The sequence below is a fragment of the Papio anubis genome, chromosome 4 (assembly GCF_008728515.1).
Source record: "Papio anubis isolate 15944 chromosome 4, Panubis1.0, whole genome shotgun sequence".
Taxonomy (NCBI): Eukaryota; Metazoa; Chordata; class Mammalia; order Primates; family Cercopithecidae; genus Papio; species Papio anubis.
The window spans coordinates 109817973-109840594 of NC_044979.1; the positions used below are offsets into that span (position 1 = coordinate 109817973).

The window sequence follows — 22622 nt, forward strand, 5'->3', positions numbered from 1 at the left end:
AGCCTCCTGAGTAGCTGGGACTACAGGCGCCTGCCACCACGCCCGGCTAATTTTTTGTATTTTTAGTAGAGACGGGGTTTCTTCATGTTAGCGAGGATAGTCTTGATTTCCTGACCTTGTGATCCGCCCTCTTCGGCCTCCCAAAGTGCTGGGATTATAGGCGTGAGCCACCGTGCCTGGCCAGTGAGCAAGATTTTTTAAATGTCTGGAGAAGCTAGTGGTATTGCTACCCTCAGCTGTATCTAAATTGTACTTAAGTGAATGTAGGGCATGAAAATTTGAGTATCTTTTTGAAATTTGGATAGAGATGGTTATGGAGAGAAATCAAACAACTGGAAAGTCAGTGATAAAATTTTAAGTTGAATCTGGTCAGTTTGCAATGGCCTATTTGTAAGAAATATCAAGGCTTCTTGAGAAAAATGAAAAGTGAATACGTAAATGTTTACAATCTAATCTGGTACTTCTGAGTTAAGGTTTTGCTGTTTGCTTTGAGCTTAATCCAATTTGGGATGATTTTTCATCCTAGGGCTTTTTGTTTTCCTTTTTTATTTTTATTTTTTCTTTTTTTAGGGGGAGGGGACTTGCTTTCTTTTCCAAAAAGCTGAATCCTTCCTGTAGGAGACAGCGGAAAAAAAAAAAAAAAAAAAAAAAAAAAAAAGCTGAAATACATGTTTTGACCATAGATCAGCTGGGATATAATATCCTTTCGATTTTTTTTTTTTTTGGCCCAGTCTGCCTTTTGATATTTTAAAAGTCTGAACGAGATGTCCCAATAATCTAAAATTATCCGGTCAGTCTTCTTACTTTACAGCTAAGAAAAATAAGGCTTAGAGAAAGGGATTGCCAGAAACTTTGGCGACTGGATTGCCTGTGCTTGTTCCTCTAAGCCATACCCAAATTCTGCAGTAAATACTTAACTTTTTAATAGGGAAATTGCTTCAAAATAACTTGACCAGTGATACAGTAAAATAATTAAATTTAGACTGTTGGACTAATGGCTTAACACAAGTGGCTTTAAAAAGTCTGCTTAAAAAACAATTTTTATTTAGAAAAAAATAGAAAAAGACATTTTCAAAATCTAGGAGCCTGAAGGGGCTGTTTGTTTCATATATGGATAATCTTTGAAAAGGCAAATCCTGTATATATTTTTCATTTGTTCAAAGAAGATTGGTTATCAGTAGTCTTGCAAACATAATTCGCTTTTAAGTTCTTTCAAGGTTTTATGCAATAAAACCTATTGATTTGGAACTTTTTCTTAAAAAATCAACAGAAATACTTTCAGGGTTTTGTAATTTCAAGTGGTGTTTTAAAGGGAGCAATAGTTTGCCATTTACCAAAAGCTTCTCCAGATAATTTCTTAAATGTTTCTACTTAAAAATAAAAGCTATTAATAATAAGCTGTCATGGGATCCAGTTGAAGACAGCGAAAATGGAAAATTTTTATCGTAATGGGAAGAACTTATTCTTTTAATTTTATGGACTGACAGAGTCTGTGGGTCTTAACTCATTTCAGCCTATCAAATGTCCAATTAAAAATGAATTTTCTAATTGTATTCAAATGAGGCTCTATGGTGAATACAGAATCACTCTTTTAAGTTTTTTCCCAGTTAATTTGTTGTAAAAGTATTGTACCCTTTTGCAAGAACGATTGAAAGTTAAGTCTTGTAACTGTTAACATCTAATGTATTAATATAAACCATTTGTTTTTTACCATTTTTTTTCAGGCTGCATTCAATAGTCTGTAAATAAATTGCCATAACACTCCCAGGCCATTTTTCAGCCTTGTATGCTTTTTGCTTCTATCCAGAACAGACTTTTTGAAGTTTTTATCTGATAAAGATGACCACTTGTAATCCACTGTGCCGTGTTTTTTCGACAAAGGTTAAGATGTGGAATCCTTTTTTCTTTTTATAATTAGTACATATGCGGAAATAGGAACACAGAGAAGAACAACCCCAGATAACCACCTAATATTTTGCCTTTGATGGATGTATTTAAATGCGTATCTTGTTTGATTTTTCTTAAAACAATGGGATCATACTGCCCATAGCTTTGTAATTTGATTTTTTTCATTTAGTAATATGTTGTGAACATCTCTTGGTATCAATCAATTAAATTCTACCCTCTTGTTTTTTTTATTTTTTAGAGACAAGGTCTCACTGTGTCCCCCCAGTCTGGAATGCAATGTCAAGATCATGGCTCACTGCAGCCTCAAACTCCTAGGCTTGAGTGATCCTCCTGCCTCAGCCTTCCAGGTAGCTGGGACTACAAATGAGCACCACCATGCCTGGCTAATTTTTTAAATTTTTGGTAGAGATGGAGTCTCCCTGTGTTGCCCAGGCTGATCTTGAACTCCTGACCTCAAGCAGTCCTCCTACCTTGGCTTCCCAAAATGCTGGGATTAAAGACATGAGCCACTGTGCCCAGCCCACCCTCTTTTTGATGGTTGTAAATTATTGCTTTATAGAGGAACCATACTTTCACAATTTCTCATTGCTGGACACAATATTTTGGATTTTCTGTTACAAATAATGTGATGAAAATCCACAAAAATACATACACACAAACATAAATTAATTTCCTTGGAGTTGCTGGTATAAGGAATGCACTTTTAGAATGTTTGCTAGATCCAAATCTCTCTAGGGAAAAGTTTACCAATTTCACATTCCTGTTCCTTAACTTTTTCATTTAGCCATGTTGGGTACTTAAAAGTTAGAGATCTTTGTTAGACAGGTGGTAACTCATCTTGTTTTAATTCATATTTCTTGGATTACTAGTGAAGTCCAACACTTCATATGTTAGCCAGGTCTTTTATTAACTATTCAGATGTTTGAAAAAAACCTTTAACAGCAGATCCTAATAATATTATGTATATACATATACATACTTTTGTATGCATAATATATACTATATGTATGCATAATATACGTGTATATGTATATATTGTATATATTGTAAATGTGTATTATGTATGTCTATTGTATATGCTATATATTATATATACAATATATATAATATACATACATATATGCATATATACAATATATTGTATGTATATATTAAAATTGTCCCATAACAAATATATTTGTAGTTAATATAAAAATATTTTATGTAGTTAAGGCTGTTAATCTTTTCCTTATTTCTCTTTAGAGAAATTTTCCTACTCCAAGGTTATTTAAATATTTACACATATTTTAGTATACATTTAATTCTAAACCATTCTATAATTTATTTTATAGATGTTTTCAGATATGGATCCAACTTTTTTACACTTTTTTTTTTTAATCTTTCTCTTCTGTTTACAAGTCCTACACTTGTATCATTATAAACTAGGCATCTGACAGTGTGTGTTTTAAAAATCACTTTATTTTCAATTCCTCGAACAATGTGTACCACATAAAATTTGTCAGGCAGAACTTTAATTGTCCCCTTTTCAGAGTTTTCTATTCCTGTCTATTTTTCCATGTGACTTTCAGAATCATTTATTTTCTCAAGTATTCTGTTAGGATTTTAATTAGAAACATATTAAATGTTTTTTACTTAGGGGATCTTTCCATTGAGAACTTAGTAGAATTGTTGTTTTACATGTTCCCCAAAGAGTTTTTTTTTTTTTTTTTTTTTGAGACAGAGTTTTACTCTGTCGCCCAGGCTGGAATGTGGTGGTGTAATCTCAGCTCATTGCAGCCTCTGCCTCCCAGGTTCAAGTTTCTCCTTCCTCAGCCTCCCAAGTAGCTGGGATTACAGGCCCCTGCCACCACACTTGGCTAATTTTTGTATTTTTAGTAGAGACGGTATTTCATCATGTTGGCCAGGCTGGTAAGGGTTCCAAAATTTTCTTTATGTTCTTTTTTCAAGTTTCCAAAAATATTTTTGTGGCTTTTAGATACGGACTCCTCGTAAGTATTATAATATTTTTAACTAGTCACCACTTATACTGTAAAGCTGATTATTGTTGCTGTTAAACTAACTACATAATTTTTATCATCATTTTTAATAGTTTTCAGTGAGTAAGTATAATAATGGGCATTCTTGTTTCTGATTTTACTGATATCTGATTTTTAGTGTTTCACTTGTGTAATTTATAGGTTAAAAATAGAATATTATGTTTAAGAATCTTTTTTCATGAAGCCTGCTTATTAGGATCAGCTGTTACAGTTTTTTTTTTTCAAATGACATTATATGCATTTGCTGTTTTGATGACAGACACCAATTTTATTAATAGAATGTAATAACCATTAATTTACAATGCTGTTATGTTCTAATTCCTAACCATGTATTTGGGACTTTGTATCTATGTTTTGTATCTATATTAATTTTATTAACAGGTTATGACAGGTTGGCAGAATAAACTGGAAAACTAATGTTTTATTTAGAATATAGATCCTCTTGGGTGCCGTGGCTCACATCTGTAATCCCAACATTTGGGAGACAGCGGCGGGTGGATTGCTTGAGCTCAGAAGTTCAAGACCAACCTGGGCAACATGGTGAAACCCTGTTACCACCAAAAATACAAAGAACTTAGCCGGGCATGGTGGCGCATGCCTATAATCCCGGCTACTCGGGAGACTCAAGCAGGAGAATTACTTGAACCTGGGAGGCAGAGGTTGCAGTGAGCTGAGATTGAGCCAGTGTCCAGTCTGGGTGACAAAGTGAGACCCTGTCTCAAAACAAACAACAAAAAAAAGTGTGTGTGTGTGTGTGTGTGTGTGTGTGTGTGTGTATATATATATATATATCTCCTGAGAATTACCTGTTTTTTGAAGTTGGAGCTATTTTATTTATAAGCAGATATACTTGGCTCTTGAAAGTAATTCTTTCATGTTTCTATTTCCTTATGTGTTGGTCTGTTGACAGGTCTGTTTACCAGGTAAATCTTGGTAATTTCCCTTTTTCTGGAAATTCATCATTTACCTTTTATTTAAAATGTTTTAAGCCTATAATTGCACATAATCTAAATATTTTAAATACATTTTATAATTACATACACTTTTTGTGTCTTTTCTCTCTTTCTTGATTAAACTAGCTAAGGTTTGCCCAGGCTACCTCCATTCTCTCTCTCACCACCTGGGAATAAGAAACTATCATTTATTTTCTAATTTATTTACGTATTTTTACTTTGATTCCTTCTTCTACTTCCCTTATTTATTCCTATTTATTGAGTTGAATAATTGGTCCATTTATTTTTCTTTCAGTTTTTTTTCTTTCAAGGAACCATTTTAATGTTATGAATCTCCTCTGGTTATTTATTTGGTTCCATCCTGTAGGTTAAAAACGTTTTCATTCAGACACAGTGGTTCACGCCTGTAATCCCAGCCCTTTGGGAGGCCAAAACATGAGGATTGCTTGATCCTAGGAGTCTGAGACAAGCCTGGTCAACATGGGGAAACCCCATCTCGACTAAAAATACAAAAATCAGCCAGGCATAGTGGTGTGCACCTGTAATCCCAGCTATTTGAACCTGGGAGGTGGAGGTTGCAGTGAGCTGAGATTATGCCACTGCATTCCAACCTGGGCGACAGAGCGAGGCTGTTTCCAAAAAAAAAAAGTGTTTTCATTACTGTTTTCTAAGTATTTAGTGGCTAAAATGTGACTACTTGATCTGAGTTGTTTAGGATAGTATGTTTCTATTTCCATGTGGTTGGGTATATTTTATTTTTTAGTTTTTGTTAACAGTTTGTAGTTCTAATACACAGAGTTAGTGTATGTAGTCTGCTTCTGGAAATTTATTCAGGATTTCTTTTTAGCCTGCTAAGCAGACATTTTGTAACTATTTCCCCGGTGCTAGGAAGGATGTGTTCTTCAGTGCAATTTGTTATCTATCCATGTAATCAATATTAATAATTAAACACTGGTGGATTCTCTATATGCTTATTTCTCTCAAGTAGTGAGAAATGGAAAATAAAGCCGATACTGCTGTTACGTATTTTTTTCCTTTTTATTCAGTGCCTTGTATATTTGAATCCCTTTTGCTTTTTGTATTCAGTGCTATACTCAGCACATAAAGGCTCACAACTACTTAATTTTTGTCCCATTTATTTACATTTTTTAACATTTTGAATTTTACATTCAGTTTTAGCATTACCACAGTTAGATGGTCTTCTTTTAATTTTATGCTCTGCTTGTCTGCTTTTTTTTTTCTTCTTAGTGTTAATTGTTTTGTTTTTAATCTTTTCTGAAAAGAATTTTTTTGGTTTTATTTTGAGACAGGGACTCACTCATCACCTGGGTGGAGTGCAGTGGCGTGATCTTGGGTGATCCTCTCACCTCAGCCTCCCAAGTAGCTGGAACTACAGGTGCATGCCACCTTGCCCGTCTAATTTTTTTTTTTTTATGTATGTATTTTTAGTCGAGATGGGGTTTTACCATGTTGCCCAGCTGGTCTCAAATTCCTGGGCTCAAGCAATCCACCCACCTTGGCCTCCAAAAATGTTAGGATTACAGGCATGAGCCAACGCCCCGAGCCAAGAATTTTAAAATTTGAATTTGGGGGCCTTCTCTTAATTTGTAAGGTGTACATACTATTTTCTATTCAGCTTTAAATATGTCAGAGACATACTTAAAACAATTTCTTGAATGAGTAACTTCAGGAATAAAAGTTGCCATCGACTGCCTCCTATATAAAATGGAATTTGCACATTTTCACTTTATTCTAAGCCTCTACTTCTTCCTCTTTTGTTTTGTAGTAAGAGTCATGATTTTAGACTCATTTAAAAAATGATGTTTTAGGCCAGACATAGTGGCTCACCCTATAATCCTAGCACTTTGGGAGGCTGAGGCTGGTAGATCACTTGAGGTCAGGAGTTCGAGACCAGCCTGGCCAACAGGTTGAAACCCCGTCTCTACAAAACGTACAAAAAATTAGCTGGGCATGGTGGTGGTGTCTGTAGTCCCAGTTAGTGTGGAGACTGAGGCAGAAGAATCTCTTGAACCTGGGAGGCGGAGGTTGCAGTGAGCTGAGATCACGCCACTGCACTCCAGCCTGGGTGACAGAACGAGACTCTGTCTCAAAAAAAAAAAAAAAGTGATGTTTTAGTTCTCTTATTTAACTATTGTAATTATTTCTTTCTTTCTTTTTTTTTTCTTTTGAGACGGAGTCTCGCTCTGTCGCCCAGGCTGGAGTGCAGTGGCGCGATTTCGGCTCACTGCAAGCTCCGCCCCCTGGGTTCCCGCCATTCTCCTGGCGCAGCCTCCTGAGTAGCTGGGACTACAGGCGCCCACAACCGGGCCCGGCTAATTTTTTGTATTTTTAGTAGAGACGGGGTTTCACCGTGGTCTCCATCTCCTGACCTTGTGATCTGCCCGCCTCGGCCTCCCAAAGTGCTGGGATTACAGGCGTGAGCCACCGCGCCCGGCCTATTGTAATTATTTCTAAAATGTAATCCAGCAAACATACTTGGGGTAGAATGTTAGACACATTTATTTTAAGATGAGGAATAGACAAGGATGTCCATTATTAGTTACTGTTCAGGTAGTCTGCAGTTTTGAGGGATGGAGGAAGGTAGAGAAGGGTTTGAAAAGGCATAATTTTATCTGTCTGTCTGTCTATCTCTATCTATCTATCTATCTATCTATCTATCTATCTATCTATCTATCTATCTATCTATCTAATCTATCTATGACAGGGTCTTGCTCTGTCACCCAGGCTGGAGTGCAGTGGTGCGATCATAGCTCACTGCAGCCTTGAAATCCTGGGCTCAAGTCATCCTACCGCCTCAGTCTCCCAAACAGCCGGGACTTACAGGCACAAGTCACTATGCCCGGCTAATTTTTAATTTTATTTTTAGAGACAGAGTCTCACTATATTGCCCAGGCGGGTCTCAAACTCCTGGCTTCAAGTGATCCTCCCACTTTGGGAGGCCAAAATGGGAGGATTACAGGTGTGAGCAACTGTACCTGGCCAGAAAAAGTTATTAGTTAGACTTAAGTGATTGTCTATGTAAAGCACACAAGATAAACTATTATTAGCATTGATAGATTTGCATGAATCACTAGTAACATTTACAGTAGTCTCACCTTATCTGTGGGTACGTGATCCAAGACTCACCACTCAGTGCCTGAAACTGCAAATAGTACCAAACCCTGCATAATACTATGTTTTTTAAATCTGATAACCGAGACAGCTACATGTGACTAATGGGCAGGTAGTATCTACAGCAGGCAGAGCCAGGATGGTGTGAGATTTTATCATGCTACTCAGAACTGCTCACAAGTTAAAACTCATGAATTGTTTCTGGAATTTTCCATTTAATATTTTCAGACTGCAGTTGACCTCTGATAACTGAGGTAAGCAAAACTATGGATAAAGGGGAACTACTGTGTGTAGAAGACGCCATGAATAGCTAAGGTAATTTCGAAGAACAAGATTTTGGATTTGTTCTACCAGATATAAAGATTCCTGGGACAAATGATTATCTACAAGAAGAAATAGGAAGAGGCAAATTTTGAAAAAAAAAACCACACATTTTCATAGATCTGAATGGGAAAACTTTAAAATACTGAGAAAGAACAAATACACTTTGACTAGCAACTCCACTTCTGGACATATATATATTTAGCTTATTTCTGTCTGTATAATTTTATATATAATTATAAAGTGAAAAAAGGTAAATATGTTAAATATTCATTTGTAGGAGAACAGTTATATGGATAAAAGTATAGAATGACTCCATTGTATTAAATAAGTATGTCTACATAGTGCATAGAAGGAGTATTTGAAAACTGAAACCAATTGTGGGTTATAATATTGCAGATTGTTTTAAAAAGAGACTTGGGAGCCAAGACCAAATCCTGGTTTTACTATTTATTAATCTGTATAGCCATAGACAAGCTATTAAAACTCCCTTATTTCTTAGTTTTTTCATTCATGAAGTAGGTACAGTACCTAAAGGTTTGTGTTGAGGATTAAGTAACTGAATTGTGCCTTGTACATACTTCAGGGCTCCCCGAATGTTTGCTGTTGTGACTGACAGAGGAACTGGGTGGGAGTGGGGAAGGGGGAATTTTGCTGCTGCTTTGATGCTTATTTTTTATCTTAATTAAGAAAAACGTACTTGTAATAAAATAATTTTTTTTTAAAGTAGGAATTTATGGGTTCCAGTGAACAAAGCAACAATATTCACTCTTGAGGCTTTCCTTCAGGTTTTGAACTATTTTCTATCTAGTTCCACCTTAAATATCTGACAGAAAAAGATGAATGAAGAACTGTCTAAAGTGTATGTAATCCATGGCTCATGCCTGTAATCCCAGCACTTTGGGAGGCTGAGGTGGGTGGATCATTTAAGGCCAGGAGTTCAACACCAGCCTGTCCAACATGGCAAAACCCTATCTCTACTAAAAATACAAAAATTAGCTGGGCATGGTGGTGCACATCTATAGTCCTAGCTACTCAGGAGACTGAGGCACGAGAATCACTTGAACCCAGGAGGCAGAGGTTGCAGTGAGCTGAGGTCAGCCGAGATCACACCACTGCACTCCAGCCTGGGTGACAGAGTGAGACTCCATTTCAACAACAAAAAACAGTATATGTAGTCCATTTGTTCCTTGTCATGTAAACCCTGGAACTTACTCTTTCCAATTTCACATGATTTATTTCTCTGCTGTCTATTGGAAGAGATAAGAATAAGCAAATTCTATGATTGCTAGGAGGAAATGATATAAATAAGATATCCTAGCATAGGAACAATTCACTTTGAAAATTCAGATCTCCAGTAAGCACTCAAATCAGCTCTCAGGCCACACTTGAACTCAAAATTTTCAGTCTTGAATAAGCATCAAAATCTTAAGTTTATTTTCCATGTAATTTTTAAATTGTAATATGTTTACATTAAAGTTAAATTAAGTACATTTAATGGATTTTTATATTAACACCTACATAATGACCCAGGTCAAGATGGAGAAAATCTGTGTTACTCCAGGTCATGTTCTTCTCAATCAGTACCCCTAGAAGAAATCACTATTCTAACACTCAATTAATTTTGCCTGTTCTTAAGCTTAATTTGTTCCAGTAAATCTGATAAGTTAGATGATATAGGAAAATACAGCTTAAAACTGACAGAAGAAATCCCAAAATCTTGTATCTATTAATGAGAATGAATCTGTAATTGAAAATCTTTCCACAAAAAAAAATAATATAATTGCAGCCTCAGAATGCTTTGCTGATGAATTCTTCTGAAAAAAATAATTTTTTATACACCCTGAGATTAGAGATAGAAGGAACATGTTCCAACTGGTTTTCTGAGTTTAGCGCAACTCTTAACACCAAAACCTGACATGGGACTTTACAAAAATGTTACAAGTCAATATTTCTCTTGAACATCCTTAAAAAAAAGTTGGAAAATCCAGAGGTTTTTTTTTTGTTGTTGTTGTTTTGAGACGGAGTCTCACTCTTGTCACCCAGGTTGTAGTGCAGTGGCGCGATCTAGGCTCACTGCAACCTCCACCTCCCGGGGTTCAAGAGATTCTCCTGCCTCAGCCTCCCGAGTAGTTGGGATTACAGGTGTGCACCACCACGCCCAGCTAATTTTTGTGCTTTTAGTAGAGATGGGGTTTCCCCATGTTGGCCAGGCTGGTCTCAAGTTCCTGACCTCAAGTGATCCACCTGCCTCAGCCTCCCAAAGTGCTGGGATTACAGGTGTGAGCCACCGTGCCTGGCCAAGAGATTTTGTTTGTTTGTTTGAGACACAGTCTCGCTCTGATGTGCAGTGGTGCCATCTCGGCTCACTCCAACCTCCACGTCCCTGGTTCAAGTGATTCTTCTGCCTCAGCCTCCCTAGTAGCTGGGATTACAGGCACATGCCACAATGCCCAGCTAATGTTTTTTGTATTTTTAGTAGAGACGAGGTTTCACCATGTTGGCCAGGCTAGTTTCTAACTCCTGATCTCAGGTGATCCACCTGCCTCGGCCTCCCAAAGTGCTAGGATTACAGGCCTGAGCCACCACGCCCAGCGAATTTTTTTTTTTTTTTTTTTTTTTAAAAGGATGATATATCAGGACCACATAGGATTTATTCAGGAATGCAAGATTGGGTAAACATTCCGAAATCAATGTAATTTACCACTTTCACTGAATAAGGGAGAAAAATCATGTGATAATCTCAAATTCAGAAACTATAAAAGTAAACACCCACTTATGATAAAAACTCTCAGCAGACTAGAAATACAAGGAACATAGATGATCTGATAGAAGATGTCTATAAAAATCCTATAGTTAACATACCTGAAGAGGAAATACTGAGCACTCTCTCCCTTAGGTCCACAACAAGATAAGGATATTTACTATCACTGTTTCTTGTCAATATTTTACTAAAGGTTTGAGCCATAAGGTAAGGAGAAAAAAATATATAAAGATTGTAGGCTGAGCACAGTGGCTTACACCTGTAATCTCAGCACTTTGGGAGGCCGAGGTGTGACGATTGCTTGAGCCCAGGAATTTGATCGAGGCTGCAGTGAACTATCATTGCATCACTGCAGCCTGGGTGACCCGGCGAGACCCTGTCTCTCAAAAAAGAAGTAACTGGAAAGGAAGAAATAAAGCTGTGTTTATGTGTAGATTACATGATTGTATTCATAGAAAATCCAAAAGAACCTACAAACAATAAACTTATTTAGAAAGAAACTAAATAAAAGATCAACATACAAAAATTAATTGTATTTATATGGATTAGCACAAAGAATTGGAAAATGAAACTCAGTAAACACTGCCTACATTACTGTCAAAAACAAATACTAAGAAATACACCTTAGAAAGTTGTACTTCACTAAAAACTACAAAATATTGCTGAGAAGGTAAAGAAGACCTAAAATATATATGTGTGTGTGTGTGTGTATATATATATGTGTGTGTATATATATATAGCAATATTGTGTATTCTATATATTTTATATTTATATATGTGTGTACAGTATTTATATATAGTGGCTTTAGTTTATAGTATAGAGTATATATAGAGACTGTACATATACACACACACATATATACAGACTATATATACATATATATATAGAGAGAGAGACACACACACACACAGAGAGAGTGCTTACATATATAAATACACACTGTCCCCTGGTATCTGTGGGAGATTGGTTCCAGGACCCTCTAGGATTCCAAAATCCACAGATGTCCAAGGCCCTTATATAAAATGATGTAGTATTTCCATATAACTATGCTCATCCTCCTGTATTCTTTAAATCATGTCTAGATACTTACAGTACCTGATACAAACTGATATGTAAATATTTGTTATAACATATTGTTTAGAGAATGACAAGGAAAAAAAGGCTGTACATATTCAGTACGAATGAAACCATCCATTTTTTTTTCCTGAATGTTTTTGAGCTGCAGTTGGTTGAATCCATGGACGTGATGGCTGACAGTGTGTATACAGTCATGCGCCACATGATGACATTTCCACATTTCAGTCAATGATGGACCACATATATGACACTGTCCCATAAGATTATAATGGAGCTGTGGGATAAAGTAAGTACTTGATGGCTCTGAGGAATCTGTGTGACTTGGGCATTGTAGATCCATACCCACCATCGTGTGACATTAAAGGATCATATACAGCACAATTGAACATACCATAGTGTTGGGTCCAACATATAAAGAAGTTGTCAGCAGAGGAAAGTACTATTCGACTTAGTCACAAGCCACCTCAACATCTTTATTTTCTAAGCTTTGTTGGAGTACATTATATGAGAATTAATTTGCAACATGTTGTCTGTTTTAACAGTAATACTTCTTTTTTTTTCTTTTTGAGATGGAATCTCCCTCTGTCGCCCAGGGTGGAGTACAGTGGCGTGATCTCGGCTCACTGCAACCTCCATCTCCCATGTTCAAGCAATTCTTACACTTCAGCCTCCTGAGTAGCTTGCAAGCGCAGGCCACCACACCCAGCTAATTTTTGTATTTTTAGTAGAGACAGGGTTTCACCATCTTGGTCAGGCTAGTCTCAAACTCTTGGCCTCAAGTGATCCAGCCACCTTGACCTCCCAAAGTGTTGGGATAACAGATGTGAGCCACCATGCTTGGCCCGTAATACTTTTATCCATGTTTTAAAAAGAAGGAATTTGGCCAGGCGCGGTGGCTTGCACCTGTAATCCCAGCACTTTGGGAGGCCGAGGTGGGAGGATCACGAGATCAGGAGTTCCAGACCAGCCTGGCCAACATGGTGAAACCCTGTCTCTACTAAAAATACAAAAATTAGCTGGGCACGATGGCAGGCGCCTGTAATCCCAGCTACTCGGGAGGCTGAGGCAGGAGAATCACTTGAGCCAGGGGGGCAGAGGTTGCAGTGAGCCGAGATCGAGTCACTGCACTCCAGCCTGGGCAACATAGCAAGAATACATCTCAAAAGAAAAAAAAAAAAAGAAGGAATTCGATCAAAGACAAGCCATCTAATGTAATTAACCAAGGGAAAAGCTTTCAGGACTTTCAAATGTTAACTGTTTTTCCCCTTCCTGTCTGGGAAAATGCTATAAAGCTCCACTGAGTTAGGAATGACTTACACGTTTTGTTTTGAACACCTAAGGGATGCTTTTCTGATATTTATAGTGCCATAATTTTACTTGAATGCTTTGAATGATTACATCTAATTCTGCACCTATACCTGCTGGTATTGCTTTTTAATCTTCCTGGAATCCATTTTCTAAAAAAGAAAGACATTTGGAGATCTGAGAGCTACATCTCAGGGTCTGTGGTTATAATTCTGGACAGAAAGTAGCTAAACTTAATGTAGGGAAATGCAGAGACATTTATCGGAATTGTAGACCTCTACACTGAGACTTTCTTCTGTCATAGTGGCTAAAACAGGATCTACACATGCATAAAGTGGGACAATCATCTTTTCTTCATAAATAAATACACAGCTTTAGGAATATGTCACCATTTTTTATAGGACATATTAGTCCTTGTTTTCTTTTCCCTGGCATCAGAAAGATGTACTAATTGAAACATAACTTAGGAACATTGTGCCATCTTGAAACCTGGATTTAGTAAAAATCTGAATTGTATAGATCATTTGTTCAATGGCATTACTGATTCAGTTTGCTTAGAAAACCAAAAGGGTATGAGAGCCACAAAAGCAAAGAAAAACAAGAAAACGTCCCATATTTGGATCATGTTCTAATTAGAAAAACTAAATTATAATTGTAGGCTTTTTCATTCATGAGCCAAATGCTGTAATACTTTGCCCTTTGACTGGTTTGGATTCTTAACATTACTAGTGGTGTTTCCCGAAGTAAGACGACAGTTACTCTCCTTATAGCAACTGAGTGTACTAAGTTGAATGTAAGGATGCATAATATTAACTTGTTTGAAATGAGCCCCACTGATGATTCTTTAATAAATTGCTTGAATTTTTTTTTTTTTTTTTTTTTTTTTTGAGATGGAGTTTCACTCTTTTCATCCCCCCCCAGGCTGGGGTGCAATGGTGTGATCTCAGCTCACAGCCACCTCTGCCTCCCAGGTTCAAGCGATTCTCCTCCTCAGCCTCCCGAGTAGCTGGGATTACAGGCATGTGCCACCAGGCCCGGCTAATTTTTTTATTAGTAGAGACGAGGTTTCAACATTTTGTCCAGGCTGGTCTCGAACTCCTGACCTCAGGTGATCTACTTGCCTCAGCTTCCCAAAGTGCTGGGATTACAGGTGTGAGCCACCACACCTGGCCTTGAATTCTTTTTTTTTTTTTGGTTCGGGGGCCTGCCCCGTCCCCCCGTGTTAGTTGTTTGGGCCTGATCTCGGCTCAGTGTAAGCTCCGCCTCCCGGGTTCACGCCATTCTCCTGCCTCAGCCTCCTGAGTAGCTGGGACTACAGGCACCCGCCACCGTGCCCGGCTAATTTTTTGTATTTTTAGTAGAGACGGGGTTTCACCATGGTCTCGATCTCCTGACCTTGTGATCCGCCCGCCTCAGCCTCCCAAAGTGCTGGGATTACAGGCGTGAGCCACCGCGCCCGGCCTTGAATTCTTATATGTAAACAATTTGATGGGAATGTTCCATCATAAATTGTAAATTGTTTATATGCCAAGGTAGCCTTAATTTGTAAACATTTCAGTACAATGAGATTCTATTGCCTCTGGGATGCTGTTTGATTTATATTTTGTTGAACGTTTTTCTCATAGGAAGAGAAACCTATGACTTCTGTATCTAGATCATTTGTTACATTAAAAAGCTGCTCTTTCAGCATTAGAGCTATAAATGAATGTTATCTTGGGAAAACAATCTAGTCTTTAGCTGTATGAACTGAGGCAGGTAGATCACCTGAGGTCAGGAGTTCGAGACCAGCCTGGACAAAATGGTGAAACCTTGTCTCTACTAATAATAAAAAAAATTAGCCGGGTGTGGTGGCACATGCCTGTAATCCCAGCTACTTGGGAGGCTGAGGAGGAGAATCGCTTGAACCTGGGAGACGGAGGTTGCAGTGAGTTGAGATTGCACCATTGCACTCCAGCCTAGTTGCTAGTTGCCTAGTGACATTGTTGCCTTCATAACATCATAAGGCAAAGCATTACTTTTTCTATGTTTAGATGCACAAATACTTAACATTGTATTACAACTGCCTACAATATTCAGCATAGTAACATGTATAGGTTTATAGCCTAGCAGCAATAGGCTTTACCATATAGCCTAGGTATATAGTAGGCTCTACCATCTTAGTTTGTGTAAGTACATTTTATGATGTTCACACAACAACAAAATTGCCTAACAATGCATTTGTCAGACTGTATCCCCATCATTACGAAACACATGACTGTCTATATAACCAGAAAGCTACATAAGTAGGTAGGTAGATAAAGTTCATGGATTGGAAGGCTTGATATTATTATTATTATTGTTACTTTTGAGACAGGGTTTCATTACCATCTCCCAGGCTGCAGTGCAATGGTGCAATCTCGGCTCACTGCAACTACCCCTTCCTGGGCTCAAGCAATCCTCGTGCCTCAGCCTCCCAAGTAGCTGGGATGACAGGTGCATGCCACCACGCCTGGCTAATTTTTATATTTTTTGTAGAGACAGGGTTTTGCCATGTTGCCCAGGCTGGTCTCAAACTCCTGGACTCAAGCTTTCTGCCCGCCTCAGCCTCCCAAAGTGCTGGGATTACAGGTGTGAGCCACTGTGCCTGGCCAAGGCTTGATATTATTAAGTCAATGCTACTCATATTGGTCTAATTTATAGATTCAATGCAATTCCAGTCAGAATCCTAGCAGGTCTGTGTGTGTGTGTAAATTGACATGTTGAGACTAAAATGTATGTGAAAATGCAGAGGAACTACTGTAGCCAAGCCAACCTTGAAGAACAAAGTTGAAGAACTTACTTTACCAGATTTCAATGCTTAATATAAAGCAACTACTATTAAGATAGTGTGATATTAGCATAAAGACAGACATAGACCAGGGCCAGGTGCCGTGGCTCATGCCTATAATCCCTGCACTTTGGGAGGTCGAGGCTGATGGATTACTTGAGGTTAGGAGTTTGAGACTAGCCTGGCCAACATGGCAAAACCCTGTCTCTACTGAAAATACAAAAATTAGCTGGGCGTGGGGGCATGAGCCTGTAGTCCCAGCTACTCGGGAGGCTGAGGCAGGAGAATTGCTTGAACCCAGGAGGCAGAGGTTGCAGTGAGCCTAGATATCATCACTATAATCCAGCCTGGGTGACTGAGTGAGACTCCATATAAAGAAAACAAAAAGAGGGTCGGGCACGGTGGCTCATGCTTGTAATCCCAGCACTTTGGCAGGCTCAGATGGGTGGATCACCTGAGGTCAGGAGTTCAAGACCAGCCTGGCCAACATGGCGAAACCCCGTCTCTATTAAAAATACAAAAATTAGCCAGGCGTTGTGGGCACCTATAATCCCAGCTACTCGGGAGGCTGAGGTAGGAGAATTGATTGAACCCAGGAGGCAGAGGTTGCAGTGAGCCAAGGTAGCACCACTGTACTCCAGCCTGGTAGACAGAGCGAGACTCTGTTTCAAAAAAAGAAAAAGAAAAATAGACATAGACCAATGGAACAGAATACAAGTCCAGAAATAGACCTCACAATCATTTTCAGCTTCATGTGATTCAATGGAGATGAAATAATCTTTTCAATTCATTTTGCTGGAGCAACTGGGTTCCATGTGGGAAAAGAAAGGAAGCTTGGCTCATATATCACATCATATTCAAACATTAATTTGAGATAGATTCTAGACATACATACAAAAGGTAAATGTCAAAGCTTGTAGAAAAAAATAGGAGATTGTTATGATCTGGAACAAAACACAAAACCACTAATAATACTTCATTAAACCTAGGAACAAGTCCATGTATTCTTATAGTTATTCTAAACGGTATCTTTAAATCAAGCTAGTCTTCATAATACTGCCACCATTATCTTGAAGTTTGTAGAATTACCTAAACTAACATTTTATTATTACGCTCTCAGCTTTTTATCAAAGGGCACTATAGGAAACATTCACATGAAATTATTACTGGGCTGAGCATGGTGTCTCATGCCTGTAATCCCAGCAGTTGGGGAGGCTGAGGTGGGAGAATCACTTAAACCCAGGAGTTTAAGACCAGCCCAGGCAGCACAGTCAGACCCTGTCTCATAAAAGATTAAAAAATTAGCTGATGTAGTGGTGCATGATTGTAATCCCAGCTACTCAGGAGGGAAGATTGCTTGAGCCCAGGAGGTCGAGGCTGTAGTGAGCTGTGATTGCACCACCATACTCCAGCCTTGGTGACAGTGAGACCCTGTCTCTAGAAAAATTTAAAAAAAAATTATCACTGCATTTGCTGTAGATGATTAACACTTTAGTGTTTACTGTGCACTAGGCACTATTCTAAGCTCTTACAAATATTACATCATTTGGTCCTCATGACTCCTATGAAGTAGATAGTATTCCTACCTACATTTTACAGATGAGGACACTGGTGAAAAGACATTAAATTACCCAAGGTTAGTAGCCAGGGACTGCCACATAGCAGGGATGGAATTTGAGCATACTCAGTCAGCTAGGGCTGCCATAACGAATGTCCACAGGCTACGTGGCTGAAACAACAGAAACTGACTTCTCACAGTTACGGAGGTAGAAGTCCCAGATAAAGGTCTGGCATGACTTGATTTCTGGTGCGTGCTCTCTTCCTGGTTTGCAGACAGCTGCCTTTTCATTTTGTCCTCACATGGCCTTTTCCTCAGAGTCCATGAGGAGAGAGAAGAGTGAGCTCTCTGGTGTCTCTTCCTATAAGGGCACTGATCCCAATGGATCAGGGCTTCACCTTCATGGCCTCATTTAACCTTAATTTTTTTTTTTTTTTTTTTTTAACCCAAATACAGTCACACTGGGCTTCAACATGAATTTTGAGAGAATACATATAGTAAATCCATAACCATTCCATCACCCAAAAATTAACATCCTTCTTGCATGCTGATACAAATGACCAGATCTCATGAGAACTCACTACCATGAGAACAGTACCAAGGGAAATGGTGCTAGAGCATTCATGAGAAATCCACCACCATGATCCAGTCACCTCCCACCAGACCCCACCTCCAACACTGGGGATTACATTTCAATGTGAGACTTTGGGGCTGGGGACACATATCCACACTGTAACAAATGGAGAAATGAGAGTAGAGAAAATAACCAAAAACATTGGTGGGAACTACCACATGGTGAAAAACTCCAGGAAAATTCCAAGCTCAGGGCCAATAAATTCAGGAAGTCCTTTTTCATGCCGGTATAATAGATGCAGCAAAAGACAACTTACACAGACTCCAATTAAAATGGTGGTGGTAGGGAGAATTCTATAGTGGAGAAAAAAGTTTGGTTGGTACCTGATTTTTAATAACGATTGTGAAAGCTATGAAGATAAATCTGTTGAATTTGTAGTTCAAATTTTTGTTATAATTGTAACTGTGTTAATTGTTAAAAGGACACAAATTGAATCACTCCTCTGCCTTTCTTCTATAACATTTCTGACCAGACTGGATGTGGTAACTCAGGCCTATAACCCCAGCACTTTGGGAGGCTGAGGTGAAAGGATCTCTTGAGGCCAAGGGTTGCAGGCTGCAGTGAGCTGTGGCTGCATCATTACACTCCAGCCTGGGCAAGAAAGCAAGACACTGTCTCGAAAAAGAAAACAAAAATCTAAGGCCTGGCATGGTGGCTCAGGCCTGTAATCCCAACACTTCTTCTTTTTCTTCGTTTTTTTTTTTTTTTTTTTTGAGACAGAGTCTCGCTCTGTCGCCCAGGCTGGAGGGCAGTCACGCGATCTTGGCTCACTACAAGCTCCGCCTCCCAGGTTCACGCCATTCTGCCTCAGCCTCTCGAGTAGCTGGGACTACAGGCGCCCGCCACCACGCCTGGCTAAAGTTTTGTATTTCAGTAGAGATGGAGTTTCACCGCCAACACTTTTTCTTTTCTTTTTTTTTTGGGCACCTGGGCTGGAGTGCAGTGGCACAAACATGGCTCACTGTGGCCTCAACTTCCTTCACTCAGGTGATCCTTCTGCTTCAGCCTCCCTTGTAGATGGGACCCCAGGTGTGTGGCGCCATGCCTGGCTAATTTTTTTTTTACAGGGTCTCACTTTGTTGCCCAGGCTGATCAAACTCCTGAGCTCATGTGATCCTACCCCCTTGGCCTCCCAAAGCACTGGGATGACAGGCCTGAGCCTCCACGCCTGGCCAATCCCAGCACTTTGGGAAGCCAAGGTGGGAGAATCACTTGAGTCAAGGAGTTTGAGACCAGCCCTGGCAAAACAGCAAGACCCCATCTCTACAAAAATAACATTTAAAAATTAGCCAGTCATGGTGAAGCATGCCTGTAGTCCCAGATACTCATGAGGCTGAGGTGGGAGGATTGCTTGAGCCCAGGAAGTTGAGGCTGCAGAGAACCATAGTCGTGCTACTGCACTTCAGCCTGGGCAACAGAGTGAGACTCTGCCCCCTGCCTCAAATTTTTTTCTGATGAAGTAGTGTGATGGACAATAAGAGAGTTTCCATTCCATGCTTCATTTTTGTAACTTATTCATCGATCTGACCTTCTATTTAATGGTATAAGGCCTTGAAGCAATTTGAAACAACAGCCTTGTGTAGGAAGCAATGATTCATAATTCTATAGTTGTGAGAGAAGCCTGATAACGTTTATCTCTTTTTCTCCATCTTATCTCCTATTCTGTCTCCCACTTTATTGGGGGAATAATCCCGCTTTTTAAAACACCAAATCAGGCTGGCTGTGGTGGCTCTCACCTGTAATCCCAGCACTTTGGGAGGCCAAGGTGGGCAGATCACCAGAGGTCAGGAATTTGAGAACAGCCTGGCCAACATAGTGAAACACTGTTTCTACTAAAAATATAAAAAATTAGCCAGGCCTGGCAGTGCGTGCCTGTAGTCCGAGCTACTTGGGAGGTTGAAGCAGGAGAATCACTTGAATCTAGAAGGCAGAGATTGCAGTCAGCCAAGATTGCCCCACTGCATTCCAGCCTGGGCAATAGAGTGAGACTCTATCTCAAAAAAGAGCAAATTAACCTAAATATCAAGTCGAGAGATGCTAGGGATGATCCTCCTTAAAATTAACCATTAAAAATTTTTAAAAAGTATAAAGGCAAATTGAGAAATGAATAGATCCAGATTTCGCATTATCCATCCTATAGCGGTTCCAAAAGGAGAAAACACAGATAATTTGGAGGAAGAAATACACAAAGAAATACTAAAAGAAAAATTTCCAGAGTTAAAGGAGAAATGAGTCTTCTAATGTAAGAGGCCTATGGAATACCAAGCAAGATACATGACAAAGGTTTCAAACTTGGAGTAGATCAAAGTAAAATTTCAGAATTTTAGATTTTATTGGAACTTTAGATTTATTTATATTGAGAAAATAACAAAACAAGATTGTCTACAAAAGAACTCCTCACCAATTAACATTACATGCAAAAAAGATTCTGCAATGTCTAAGAGAAACTAATTTTGGCTGGGCACAGTGGCTCAAACCTGTAATCCCAGCACTTTGGGAGGCTGAGGTGGGTGGATCACTTGAAGTCAGGAGTTCAAGTCCAGCCTGGCCAACATGATGAAACCCTGTCTCTACTAAAAATACAAAAATTAGCCAGGTGTGGTGTGGGCACCTGTAATCCCTGCTACTCGGGAGGCTGAGGCAGGAGAATCACTTGAACCTGAGAGATGGTGGCTGCAGTGAGCTGAAATGGCGCCACTGCACTCTAGCCTGAGTGACAGAGTGAGAGTCTGTCTCTAGTAATAATAATTTTGACTTTAGATTACCATACTAAGTGTGTTAAGGTATGGTTTCATTTGGAGAAATTATATAGATAGCTTTTCTCTAAGTGTTCCCTTGGCCTTCTTGCTTTGACTGAAACCTGGCTCTTCCCTGAGGACATTGATCTCCCTGTAGCTTTCTCCAGTGATGACTGTTTTCTCTCCCTTGTACCACTGGGTTTGGAGTCTAGCTGGAGGTTCTTATTTCACAAATAGATAAATAAATAGAACAGAGAAGTCAGTTAGCATGTGAGAGGTTTTCTCGCTCTAGGTAGATTCTTTGAGCGATCACTATGTCGACAGACACAGATGTTTCCTTTTCTTTGTATGATGAAGATCAGGGATCCAAACTTACTCAAAAGCTAAAGAGGCACCATTCACCCCCATTGGAATGGCAGGTTTTATAGCAATTGTTGCATACGGATTACACAAATTGAAGAGGAGGGGAAATACTAAAATGTTCCATCATCTGATCCACATGCGTGTGGGAGCCCAAGGCTTTGTTGTAGGAGCAATGGCTGGGTTGGTATGGGCTATCGGGAATTCTAGGCAAAAACTTAAGCCTTAGAAGAAGAGATGCTGTCTTGATCTTGTTGGAGGAGCTTGCTTTAGTTAGACATCTCATTATTGAAGTTACATATTAATGTTGAAAATAAACTATTTGAGTGGGTTAAGATGGTAACAGCATTTTGAATATTGGCTTCCTTTCTTGCAGGCTTGATTTGCCTGGTGATTGAATTACTAGTGACTAAGTTTACTAGTAGGTCATTAAAGGAAGTAGAGTTAACATAAAAGATACATGTCACCTAAATACACTTCAGAGTGTTGAAATGTCCACCTTGTTAAACTGTTAAGATGAAATTAGTTCTGGCCGGGCGCGGTGGCTCACGCCTGTAATCCCAGCACTTTGGGAGGCCGAGGCAGGCGGATCATGAGGTCAGGAGATCGAGACCATCCTGGCTAACACGGTGAAACCCTGTCTCTACTAAAAATGCAAAAAATTAGCCGGGCGAGGCGGCGGGCGCCTGTAGTCCCAGCTACTCGGGAGGCTGAGGCAGGAGAATGGCGTGAACCCGGGAGGCGGAGCTTGCAGTGAGCCGAGATTGCGCCACTGCACTCCAGCCTGGGCGACTAAGCGAGACTCTGTCTCAAAAAAAAAAATAAAATAAAATAAAAAAAAAAAGAAGATAGTAAGCCAACCCTGAAGTACTGCCAGTTTGCTGCAGAATCTCACGTTTTGAATATTATGTAAGAGTGCTATTTGCCCAGTTAATTTAACTTTTTCCTGCCTGTCTTGTGGACTGGCTGGCTCTTTTAGAACTCTGTGCAAAAAGTGCATGGAATATAACTTGTAAAGCCCCCCACAAC

The 22622-nt window shown here is 39.3% G+C and overlaps 1 pseudogene; it reads left to right on the plus strand.

Annotated features, from left to right (window-relative positions):
- The first annotated feature begins 21159 nt into the window (after nt 1–21159).
- Nucleotides 21160–21815, plus strand: LOC108584799 (annotated as a pseudogene).
- Nucleotides 21816–22622: the final 807 nt, after the last annotated feature.